The sequence below is a fragment of the Xenopus laevis genome, chromosome 4L, assembly GCF_017654675.1.
Source record: "Xenopus laevis strain J_2021 chromosome 4L, Xenopus_laevis_v10.1, whole genome shotgun sequence".
Lineage (NCBI taxonomy): Eukaryota > Metazoa > Chordata > Amphibia > Anura > Pipidae > Xenopus > Xenopus laevis.
The window spans coordinates 30,939,364-30,952,585 of NC_054377.1; positions in this window are offsets into that span (position 1 = coordinate 30,939,364).

The window sequence follows — 13,222 nt, forward strand, 5'->3', positions numbered from 1 at the left end:
ACCAGTGTCCTAAGAAGACTTCACAAAAGAGCAACAAGACACTGTGAGGCAGATATTAAGAGAAGAGTGTCCCGTGAAGCGGATGTATATGTCAGTCCCACTGCACAAGGGGGTGAAGGAGTATCTGCAGAACTTACTAAACGGTGGGTGGATCACAACATCCAAATCTTCATACCCTTCATCCATTGTATGTGTAAGAAAGAAGGATGGCAGCTTAAGACTTTGTTGTGATTACAGAGAATTGGACTAAAAGTCAATCCATGATCGTTGCCCAATACCAAGAATCCAAGACATGCTTGATAGTTTGGGAGGAAGCTCCTGGGTTTTCAGTGCTTGACCAAGGGAAGGCTTACTATAAAGGCTTTGTAGAAGAATCCACCTGACCTTTAACAGCTTTCATAACACCATGGGGGTTGTATGAATGGGTTTATATCCCCTTTTGGCCTCAGCTCAGCACCAGCAGAATTCCAAAGGAGTATGGAAGAATGTCTGACAGGACTATTAGATGAAAAAAATCTAGACTCGAGATTTTGATAAATCTAGACTCGAGATTTTGAGAAGAAAAACATCCTCAATTTCTCAACTAGTCTTGCCTGCAGTATACCACAACTTGGTGTACAAAGAGCTACATGAGAAAACGGGACACCTAGGAGAAGAAAAGAACTGTTGTAGCACCACCGAACAATATACACATCATCTCCATTTGAGATGATCTCAATACACTTTCTACACCTGGAAACTTGTAAAGGTGGCTATATGTTAGACCGTTTTACAAGGTTTGCTCAAGCTTATGCAACCAAGAACAAGTCAGCAAATCAAAGAAGGATTGGAAAAGCTCACTAGCAAAAGTAGTTCATGCCTATAACTGCAAAAGAAGTGAAACTATAGGATATTCGCCCTACTTTCTTATTTTTGGGAGATCACCCAGTCTACCAGTTCGATACCCCAGCAACAGAAAAGTATGAAAACTATCCAGAGTATGTAAAAAAAGTAGATTGAATGAGGCCTATCAACTTGCTTCAAGAACTGCAAGTAAAGGAGCTAGTAAAGGTAAAGACTATTATGACAGAAAAATGAATGAAGCTGAATTGACACCCGGTAGTAGAGTATTGTAAAGAAATTTCAATGAAAAAGGAGGTCCTGGAAAACTTAGATCATACTGGGAAGATATAATCTATGTTGTTACCAAAAGAAAACATGATGACAGCCCAGTTTATGAAGTGAAACCAAAAACTGGAAAAGGAAGAACAAGAATTCTACACAGACATTTGTTACTACCATGTGACTTTCTATAATTAGCGCTAAATAATGTAGTAACACCAAAACACGAGAGCATAATGTCCGGAACAAAAAGCAGTTTGTTCAAAGATTAAACCAAGATTCAGACCGTGAATCTGAAGAAGAAGAACAAGACCAATGGAGATCACTGATTCCTCTAACTCAGGATGACCAACCACCTGAAGTTGCAGTAGAAAGGCAGAAGAGTTCTACCCCTGTGATATTTAAAGAACAGAAGATTCAGCAGAGACTGCTATAGAAGAAAACTCTCAGTAAGATGAGAATTAATTCTGAGGAGTTACCAGAGAATCTTGAAAGCGGCCAAGATATGATCCAACACCTCTAAGGATGCAGCCCAATAGAACCAGGAGACAACCAAAGACTTTAACCTATGATACACTGGGTGAACCAAGTACTGTATACAGAGATACCAAAGTACAAAGTACAGAGTATGGACTGTTAAAAGTTGACACTGGTCACTCCAATGTGGTATCTATCACCCTGTTATTTTTCAGAGGACTCTAGTAGTCAGAGGACAGTAGTAATAGAACTGAAAATTTTATGTGAACACATAATGTTTGTTTATATTGAATTGTTTGAGATGCATTTAAAATGTTTGATATGACATCATATTTTGAATGTTGATGATGCTAGGTAAGATTAAGTAGGCCAAATCAATATGGTGTTGGTGGAGCTAATATTTTTGGATTTGATGCATATGTATTCCACCTAGCATAAAGGAAACAAATGGATAACACATATGTGCTCCCTAACTTCCATCATCATTAGGTCTAAGTATTATAGTCTGCACAAAATTTGTGTTTGAGTTACCTCTTGCATTAAACCGCAAATATACTTCACTGGGTACCACAGCGTGCAATGTACCTAGTGTAAACTTGTGACTAGAGATGTCGCGAACTGTTCGCCGGCGAACTTGTTCGCGCGAACATCGGGTGTTCGCGCTCGCCGGAAGTTCGCGAACGTCGCGCGACGTTCGCCATTTTGGGTTCGCCATTGTTGGCGCTTTTTTTTGCCCTCTCACCCCAGACCAGCAGGTACATGGCAGCCAATCAGGAAGCTCTCCCCTGGACCACTCCCCTTCCCTATAAAAACCGAAGCCCTGCAGCGTTTTTTCACTCTGCCTGTGTGTGCTGAAGAGATAGTGTAGGGAGAGAGCTGCTGCCTGTTAGTGATTTCAGGGACAGTTGAAAGTTTGCTGGCTAGTAATCGTTTTGATACTGCTCTGTTATTGGAGGGACAGAAGTCTGCAGGGGTTTGAGGGACATTTTAGCTTAGGTAGCTTTGCTGGCTAGTAATCTACCTTCTACTGCAGTGCTCTGTATGTAGCTGCAGTGGGCAGCTGTCCTGCTTCTGATCTCATCTGCTGACTGCTGCAATAACAGTAGTCCTTGTAAGGACTGCTTTTATTTATTTTTTTGTTGTTTTACTACTACTACTACTACTACTACTACTATAAGAGCCCAGTGCTATTAGTCTAGCAGTGTTGGGGAGTGGGACTGGTGTGCTAATCTGCTGCTCCTAGTAGTTCAGCAGCACCAACTTTAATTTTTTTTTTTAATATTCATTTTTTTTTTATTTTACTTTTTTTTATTTTACTACCGCTGTAGTAGTGTATAAGTTGACCTTTTAGGCATTATTTGCCCTGTAGGCATTATTTGCACAGTGTTTTCTTCAACCCGCCATCTAGCTGTGTGACCTTGTTCACATTCTGTCTAAATATCCATAATATTACCGTCTCCAGAAAAAACACCGGGAGTGACTTTTTTCAAGCAGCCATAATATATTTTACGTAATCCGTATCCACCGCTGTAGTAGTGTATACGTTGACCTTGTAGGCATTATTTGCACAGTGTTTTCTTCAACCCGCCATCTAGCTGTGTGACCTTGTTCACATTCTGTCTAAATATCCATAATATTACCGTCTCCAGAAAAAACACCGGAGTGACTTTTTTCAAGCAGCCATAATATATTTTACGTAATCCGTATCCACCGCTGTAGTAGTGTATACGTTGACCTTGTAGGCATTATTTGCACACTGTTTTCTTCAACCCGCCATCTAGCTGTGTGACCTTGTTCACATTCTGTCTAAATATCCATAATATTACCGTCTCCAGAAAAAACACCGGAGTGACTTTTTTCAAGCAGCCATAATATATTTTACGTAATCCGTATCCACCGCTGTAGTAGTGTATACGTTGACCTTGTAGGCATTATTTGCACAGTGTTTTCTTCAACCCGCCATCTAGCTGTGTGACCTTGTTCACATTCTGTCTAAATATCCATAATATTACCGTCTCCAGAAAAAACACCGGAGTGACTTTTTTCAAGCAGCCATAATATATTTTACGTAATCCGTATCCACCGCTGTAGTAGTGTATACGTTGACCTTGTAGGCATTATTTGCACAGTGTTTTCTTCAACCCGCCATCTAGCTGTGTGACCTTGTTCACATTCTGTCTAAATATCCATAATATTACCGTCTCCAGAAAAAACACCGGAGTGACTTTTTTCAAGCAGCCATAATATATTTTACGTAATCCGTATCCACCGCTGTAGTAGTGTATACGTTGACCTTGTAGGCATTATTTGCACACTGTTTTCTTCAACCCGCCATCTAGCTGTGTGTATTATCGTTTCCAGAAAAACCAACTGAGTTTTTGTTGTTGTTGTTGTTTTTTAAAAAATAATGCCAGGCAAAGGCAGGCCGCCACGCAGAGGCCGTGCTAGGGGCCGTGCTGCTATGCAATCCTGTGGCCCTAGCAAATTGCCCAGTTTTAAAAAGCCAATGACCCTGAACTCCCAAAATGCTGAAGAGGTAGTTGACTGGCTTACACAGCACACCCCATCCTCTACCGTTTCTAACTTTACCACAACATCCTCCTCATCCTCCACTGCTATGGCCACCCCACGTAACACTTCCTCCACCACCGGTGCCCCTTCTTCACTGGGGTCAGAGGAGTTATTTTCCCATGAGTTTCTTGAACTGAGTAATGCGCAACCATTATTGCCAGAAGAAGATGAAGGAGATGAGGACCTTACACCAGATTTAATTCTGGCAGAGAACACGACAGAGATGGACATAATGAGTGATGAGGAGGAGGTCCCCGCTGCTGCTTCCTTCTGTGATGTGTCAGAAGAAATTGATGCATCTGAGGAGAATGATGATGAGGAGATTGATGTTTTGTGGGTGCCTAGTAGAAGAGAGCAAGAGGAGGGTAGTTCAGATGGAGAGACGGAGAGTCAGAGAGGCAGTAGGAGAATAAGACTTAGAAGAAGCAGGGAGGACAGCCCGCAGGGATCAGTAGGGCAACAACATGTATCGGCACCTGTGTTCAGCCGGCCAACGCACCCGCCATTGCCGCCAATGCCGCCAACTTCTACTGTTACCGCCAGATCGCACACTTCCAAAAAGTCAGCAGTGTGGGATTTTTTTAATGTGTGTGCCTCTGACAAAAGCATTGTAATTTGCAATGAGTGCAGTCAGAAACTGAGCCTTGGTAAGCCCAACAGCCACATAGGTACAACTTCTATGCGAAGGCACATGAGCGGCAAGCACAAAGCACTTTGGGAGCAACACCTCAAAGGCAACAGGCAAACTAAAAGCCACACTCCTTCTGGTCCAGCATCTTACTGCTCTACCTCTGCTCTCCTTGACCCGTCTGAACCACCCTCCACTCCGCCTTCCACCTTGACCACCTGTTCCCATTCCCAGTCATCTGCCACCAGCCAAGTTTCTGTGAAGGCCATGTTTGAGCGTAAGAAGCCAATGTCTGACTGTCACCCCCTTGCCCGGCGTCTGACAGCTGGCTTGTCTGCACTCTTAGCCCGCCAGCTTTTACCATACCAGCTGGTGGACTCTGAGGCCTTCCGCAAATTTGTAGCAATTGGGACACCGCAGTGGAAGGTACCCAGCCGCAATTTTTTTTTCTAAAAAGGGAATACCACACCTGTACCAACATGTGCAGAGCCAAGTTACCGCATCTCTGTCACTTAGTGTTGGGCCAAAGGTCCATATGACTACTGACGCATGGTCCTCCAAGCATGGTCAGGGCAGGTATGTCACCTACACTGCCCACTGGGTGAACTTGGTAATGGCTGGGAAGCAGGGAATGGGTAGCTCAACAACAACAGTGGAGTTGGTGTCACCGCCACGGATTGCACGCGGTTCTGCCACCACCTCTACTCCTCCATCGCTCTCTACCTCGTCTTCTTCTTCTTCTTACTCTGCTGCTGGGTCCTCCTTCTCCTCCTCCACACCTGTGCACCCCCAGCTCCCCCTAGGCTATTCGACGTGCCAGGTACGCCGTTGTCACGCTGTCTTGGGGATGACGTGCCTGGAAAGCAAAAACCATACCGGATCTGTACTCCTGTCATCTCTGCAGTCACAGGCCGATCGGTGGCTGACCCCACACCAACTGCAGATCGGAAAAGTGGTGTGTGACAATGGAAGCAATCTGTTGGCAGCGTTGAGACTAGGCAATTTAACACATGTGCCCTGCATGGCACATGTGTTAAATTTAATAGTCCAACGTTTTGTCTCCAAGTACCCAGGATTCCAGGACGTTCTCACCCAGTCCAGAAAGGTGTCGGCCCATTTCAGACGTTCCTACACAGCCATGGCACGCCTTGCTGACATTCAGCAGCGCTACAACATGCCAGTCAGGCGTTTGATTTCTGACAGCCAGACTCGCTGGAATTCAACGCTCCTTATGTTGGAACGTCTGCTGCAACAACAAAGGGCCGTCAACGAGTACCTTTTTGAACTGGGTGGTAGGACTGGATCTGCACAGCTGGGGATTTTTTTCCCCCGTTACTGGGTGCTTATGCGCGATGCCTGCAGGCTCATGCGACCTTTTGAAGAGGTGACAAATATGGTCAGTCGCACCGAAGGCACCATCAGCGACCTAATACCCTTCGCTTTATTCCTGGAGCGTGCCGTGCGACGAGTGACAGATGAGGCTGTAGACCAGCGTGACGAGGAGCTGGAAGCGCACGATTTCTGGTCGGAATCACCAGAACGAACCCAGGCACCTGCTGCAACGCAGGGAGAGGTGCCAGAAGTGGAGTCAGAGGAGGAAGGTGGCTTTGTGGAGGAGGAGGAGGAGGACCAACAGGAGCAGGCTTCCCAGGGGGCTAGTGGTGACCTTTTGGGGACCCCTGGTCTTGTACGTGGCTGGGGGAGGAGACCGTGGATGATGCAGTCCTTGATAATGAGGAAGCGGAGATGGATAGCTCTGCATCCAACCTTGTGAGAATGGGGTCTTTCATGCTGTCATGCCTGTTGAAGGACCCCCGTATCAAGAGGCTTAAGGAGAAGGACCTGTACTGGGTCGCAACGCTACTAGACCCTCGGTACAAGCATAAAGTGTCAGAAATGTTACCAACATACCACAAGTCCGAAAAGATGCGGCATTTACAAACCAGCCTGCAAAACATGTTGTACAATGCTTTTAAGGGTGATGTCACTTCAGGAACTCATCAACATTCCAGGGGCAGAGGTGCCAGTAATCCTGCCACGAGCACACCTGCAAGGACAAAGCCCTTTGGCCAGTCTGTAACGTCAGACATGCAAATGTTTTTCTGTCCAAGGCAGCGCCACAACCCTTCTGGATCCACCCTCAAAGAACGCCTCGACCGGCAGGTAGCGGACTACCTGGCATTAACTGCAGATATCGACACTCTGAGGAGCGATGAACCCCTGGACTACTGGGTGCGCAGGCTTGATCTGTGGCCAGAGCTGTCACAATTTGCCATGAACCTCTTGTCTTGCCCAGCCTCAAGTGTGCTCTCAGAAAGGACCTTCAGTGCAGCAGGAGGGATTGTAACTGAGAAGAGAACTTGCCTAGGTCACAAAAGTGTCGATTACCTGACCTTTATTAAAATGAATGAGGGGTGGATCTCGGAGGGTTACTGCACGCCGGAAGACTTGTTCTGACTTCTATGCAGCTGTCCTTCTCTTCAAGCCTCATGACTCCACACACAGCTGTCCTTTAGCGTCCTCCTCCTCCCTCCGCCACCGTTACAAACTAGGGTGCAAACCCTACTGGTTTAATTTTTTCTGGCCTCTGTGCTTCAGTGGCTGCAACCAAAAAAACTGGGCAAACAATGTCTACAAGGTCAACGTATGGCAAAAAATGACTATTTTCAGCATTTATATGGCATATTTTTTCTGGCAACTGTGCTTCAGTGGCTGCGTCCAAAAAAATGCATATTTTCTGCATTTATATGGCATAATTTTTCTGGCCTCTGTGCTTCAGTGGCTGCAACCAAAAAAATGCATATTTTCAGCATTTATATGGCATAATTTTTCTGGCCTCTGTGCTTCAGTGGCTGCAACCAAAAAAATTTATATTTTCAGCATTTATATGGCATAATTTTTCTGGCCTCTGTGCTTCAGTGGCTGCAACCAAAAAAATGCATATTTTCAGCATTTATATGGCATAATTTTTCTGGCAACTGTGCTTCAGTGGCTGCGACCAAAAAAATGACTATTTTCAGCATTTATATGGCATATTTTTTCTGGCCTCTGTGCTTCAGTGGCTGCGGCCAAAAAAACTGGGCAAACAATGCCTACAAGGTCAACGACGTTGACCTTGTAGGCATTGTTTGCCCAGTTTTTTTGGCCGCAGACACTGAAGCACAGAGGCCAGAAAAAATATGCCATATAAATGCTGAAAATAGTCATTTTTTGCCATATACGTTGAGTCAACGTATGGCAAAAAATGACTATTTTCAGCATTTATATGGCATATTTTTTCTGGCAACTGTGCTTCAGTGGCTGCGACCCAAAAAAACTGGGCAAACAATGTCTACAAGGTCAACGTATGGCGAAAAATGACTATTTTCAGCATTTATATGGCATATTTTTTCTGGCAACTGTGCTTCAGTGGCTGCGACCAAAAAAACTGGGCAAACAATGCCTACAAGGTCAACGTATGGCGAAAAATGACTATTTTCAGCATTTATATGGCATATTTTTTCTGGCAACTGTGCTTCAGTGGCTGCGACCAAAAAAACTGGGCAAACAATGCCTACAAGGTCAACGTATGGCAAAAAATGACTATTTTCAGCATTTATATGGCATATTTTTTCTGGCAACTGTGCTTCAGTGGCTGCAACCAAAAAAAACTGGGCAAACAATGTCTACAAGGTCAACGTATGGCGAAAAATGACTATTTTCAGCATTTATATGGCATATTTTTTCTGGCAACTGTGCTTCAGTGGCTGCGTCCAAAAAAACTGGGCAAACAATGCCTACAAGGTCAACGTATGGCAGTTGTTTAAAGAGAACAGTAGATTACTAGCCAGCAAAGCTACCTAAGCTAAAATGTCCCTCAAATCCCTGCAGACTTCTGTCCCTCCAATACAGAGCAGTATCAAGCAGATTACTAGCCAGCAAACTTACTATCATCTGTCCCTGAAATCACTAACAGCTCTCCCCCTACACTATCTCTTCCAAGCACACACAGGCAGATTTTTCAGATACATTTTTGCCCTTGATCCCCCTCTGGCATGCCACTGTCCAGGTCGTTGCACCCTTTAAACAACTTTAAAATCATTTTTCTGGCCAGAAATTTTTTTTTTAGATGTTAAAGTTCGCCTTCCCATTGAAGTCTATGGGGTTCGCGAACCGTTCGCGAACCGCTCGCGTTTTTGCGCAAGTTCGCGAATATGTTCGCGAACTTTTTTTCCGACGTTCGCTACATCCCTACTTGTGACTAAATGTATAATGGAGCAAATGTCACAAGGAGGATGTTTCCTCAAGTGTCAATATAAGTCGATACTGACCCAAGACTCCACAGACAAATGGATAGACCGTACCAGAAGAAAAAATGGTTGAGAATATCAATTTTGTGTATGTCGGGACAACCTAAATTTCGTGGAGGAGAGTGTAAGAGGTACAAAGTTAAACACCCCCCTAATAAAATTTCCAGGGTTTCATTGTAGTCATATATACTACTGGTGCGGGTCACTGGGCTGACATATCCACCTCTGGGTCACCTGGCTCTCCACTACTGTCACTACTTAGGCTTGTGTAACCTGCAGGTCAGGAATGAGGAGAAAAGTTCCTGTACAAATGCTGGGCCTTGCAGCTATTCCCTTGGTGGGGGAGGCTGTAGAGTGCGGTGCTCTGCATGCCACATCTCACACTAAGGCTGCTGCCTGTGTCCTCTTTTCATGTCTTCTATCTTGCTTAGCCCTTATATTAGCTCATGTTTGCCATATCTTTCATTAAAGGTTTAAGGAGGTTATGTTCGAAAAAGTTCAGAGTTTGATACAGGTCAATCGTCTCTAGCGACCAATCGGCAGAATGCATTTGTCACCTAATCTGCACCTGGACAAGCATAATGACTTATTATATATGGCGGCCTCTGGTTATACCTTGTGTGGCCCCCACATTTGTCTGGCTGCTGTGACTGAGTACCTTGTGTAAGCTTTACAAAGTATCAGTACTGAGATTAACTGGCCCCTGCATTTTTCATACTCTTTCAGACTGTAGACCTTGTATTGTTCTCCTGTTCACATCTCAGACAGACTGTAAGGACATTGTGGAAGTTGAGTCACTGTACAGTACAGGTTTGCAGGTTTAGAGTGGTCCTTATTGTTTGCCAGGAACAGACTCCTTGATTAAAAGATTGAGTCAGTTGCTGTCAGACTCAAGGTACCTTGTAATTAGAATATGTGTTCAGGGTGGGCAAATAATGACAAATAAATAGTGGCATTCCAATGCAACAGACAAAGGCATTTAGATAAGGTGTTAAACACTGGCATATATGACAGGTCAAACTAAGGCTTATGGCACGTGGGGGCATCACTTCATGTGTGTTATAGTCTGGGCACTTGCTGTTTGCACACATGGCAGAATGGGTCGTTTTTCCAACAGCTGCTTTGTGGAAGTACATGCATGATATTGTGCATGCTCTGCAAACACAAGATCATGCATAAGGAGTAACGATAACCGTTCACACAAAAAACCTTTTTTACTCAATCTCTATAAAAAAACATGTAACAAGACATGAAAACTCCTCAAACTTTGTACTGTGTAAATCCTTTATCCATTCTATTAAATTTTTTCTGCACCGTATTTTAAATATGTACAGAAAATTTGTGTAATGAGCAGTTATCAATTGCCAGTTAGACCTGTTTTCAAATGCAGTGATCCCTTGTGTTGACACAGTTCTCTGGGTCAAACAATGTAATTTGACATAATGTTTGTGAATGTGTTTTTTAGGAAAGTACTTTATGTTCACATCTGTTTTGTATTCCATTCAGCTAGTCATATCTCTAGTTCTGCTGGTTAAGCCTGAGATTCTGCACTGCCTGTTTTGGTCAGGTACTAGTTTCAGTCCTTTGTTCCATGTATGTCCAAAGATCAAAGTGTACAGAGGTTAAACTGTTTTAAAAAGTCAGATTCCTGGAGGGGGAAGAAAGCTTTTTTTTGATCAGAGCATGTTTTTGAGTTAGTAATTTCTTAAACAAAACAAGTAACTTACACGTAGGCTTTACCCTGCAAGTGTGGAATTTTTTTTTTTCAAGGGTTGTAAATTTTATTCTGCTAAAGGTACTGTACAATTGTTTGCACATTAACATACATAGTACTGGGGGGGGGGGGGGTGATAATGTCCTGAGATGGGTTTTCTCCCACAGTTTAAGAAAGTTTCAGGAATAAAATGATTGCTAAATCTAGAAAACGGTCCTGAAGTGGAAAAATTCAAACTTGAATATAATATCACCGGGAAGTATATCCCATACTTTCACACAGACTGATGTTCACTTTTTGGATTTATTAATCAGTCAAGATTCTACAGCCTTGTTAAAGTATGGAACAATGCAATTTTAAATTTCAATCAACTTTTGTTTTTTCGGTTTTTTTGCTCCTAGCCCAAGTATGTGAGCAAGACTTAAGACTTGCCAGAGTTCGAACTTGCAATTCGATAAATCAACCTCACCAGTTGATTCTGCCATCATTTTATGTTTTACTGTCTCGATTCATTGATGATATGCAAATATTAAAGTTTTGAAGAGCAGTGCGCTATTGGAGATCAACAGGCATGAAGCAAATATACAAGGCAGATATGGTATAGATGTGATTTTCTTTTTATTGAAATATAAAAATAGCTGTTGCAGAACTACAGTTCTGAAAAACCAGCTAAAACATTTTGTACCTAAGACATCACATGTCATAGCAGTGGAATGTATAGCATTTACTGAGGTAGGAAACTATTGTTTTAGTGTGACAGAAGCCATGCTGACATATTGGGGCTCATTTATCAACACTGGGCAAATTTGCCCACGGGCAGTTACCTATAGCAACCAATCAGTGATTAGCTTTTTAAAGCCAGTTGCAAGCAGTACAATGAATGCAGCAATCTGATTGGTTGCCATGGGTTGCTGCCCATGGGCAAATTTGCCCAGTGTTGATAAATGAGCCCCATTGACTTTTATCTGCTTGCCCCCAGCTCAATAATACTTGCTGTTATGGTAGGGATACTAAGCTGTAGAAGCAGCACTGCCTCCTTTCTTTATAATGGCCTTGTGGCAGCACGATCCCTACATAGGCTGTAGTGCAAAACAAGTCTTACAAATGTCTGAATGTGATGCCTCTTTTACCAGCATTAATACAGTGACTCGACTCCACACCTGATTTGGAACAATTTTTAAAATAAAAAGATTGTGCCCTTCTTGTAGAACGTCTCTTGGTAGGTTGCATTGCCCTGAAGATGCGAAACTGCATGCAACTTGCACATTGTAATCAATAATGACTTTTTGCTGGATGGTTGTACAGTTCATGCATTGTCCTCACAACCTTCTAGTCAGACAATATGTCCAGTGCCAGTTTGCTGTGATCAGGCCAGCTCAATTTGGCCCAGCGCATGGGTGGCCAAATTGGGCATACATCCCTAATAGGAGGTGAGGGCAGATCAAATGGCATGATTGTCATACTAAATGAATGAAACTTGACAAGGATGTTATACAAGACAGGATGTTTGGGTGCTTTCAAATGCATTTTAAGCATTTACGAAAAACTTAAAAAAGGTGCATGTTAGATACCTGCAAAATACTGCACCAGCATGAGACGCATATCGATGTAGCATGCAAGGTCTAAATTTTTTTTTTGCAGGTGTCTAAATATTACCTATACATTTGTTCCCCTTTGTAAGCATAAGTGCTGCATGCAGTGAATGTTCAGATAAAAAAAAAAAATGAAACAAAACTCTACAAATGTCCATATTTAATATACTGACCTGATTGCACCAGCCTGAAGGTTTAGTGGTGAATTTGACAAAGAAGTAGGGTACACATGCTGCACATTATGTTTTGGGGTTCTGTACTAGCCCAAGTCAACTACAGGCCTTTAGTAGTGAAGATCTGTGCCCCCCAAGGATGCCCACATTATTTGCCGAACTCAGTTACCAGAGTTTAGGGATTAACTCACAATATATTGTATATACAGAATATAAGGGTGTGGCAGACGGGGAGATTACCATCTTGGGTCTTATTAGGACTGTCGGTTGCACTGCACATTTTAAATGTGCTCTGGGCAGCTGTTGAGAACTAAGATTAGTAGTTTTTGCAGAAAATGTGGTATGTCTGTCATAGAAACTGGTGCTACATGGATAATTATTAAATTGTAATGCTGGTTTCTGAATAAATTACAAATCAAAGATTATAAACCATCTTTATTTTGTGACCTTTAGGGTGGTGGCAGACGGGGACATTAGTCGCCCATCAACAAATCTTCTCTATTGCGGGCGACTAATCTCCCTGAAATGCCTTCCCGCCAGCAAGAATAAGAATCGCTGGCGGGATGGCATACAAAACGCTTCAGATTTTCCTCAAGAGGCAACTTTGGGCAACTTCGGAAATCCAAAGTGATTCGGGGGGATTAATCGCCCTCAGTAGAGAAGATTTGTAGCTGGTC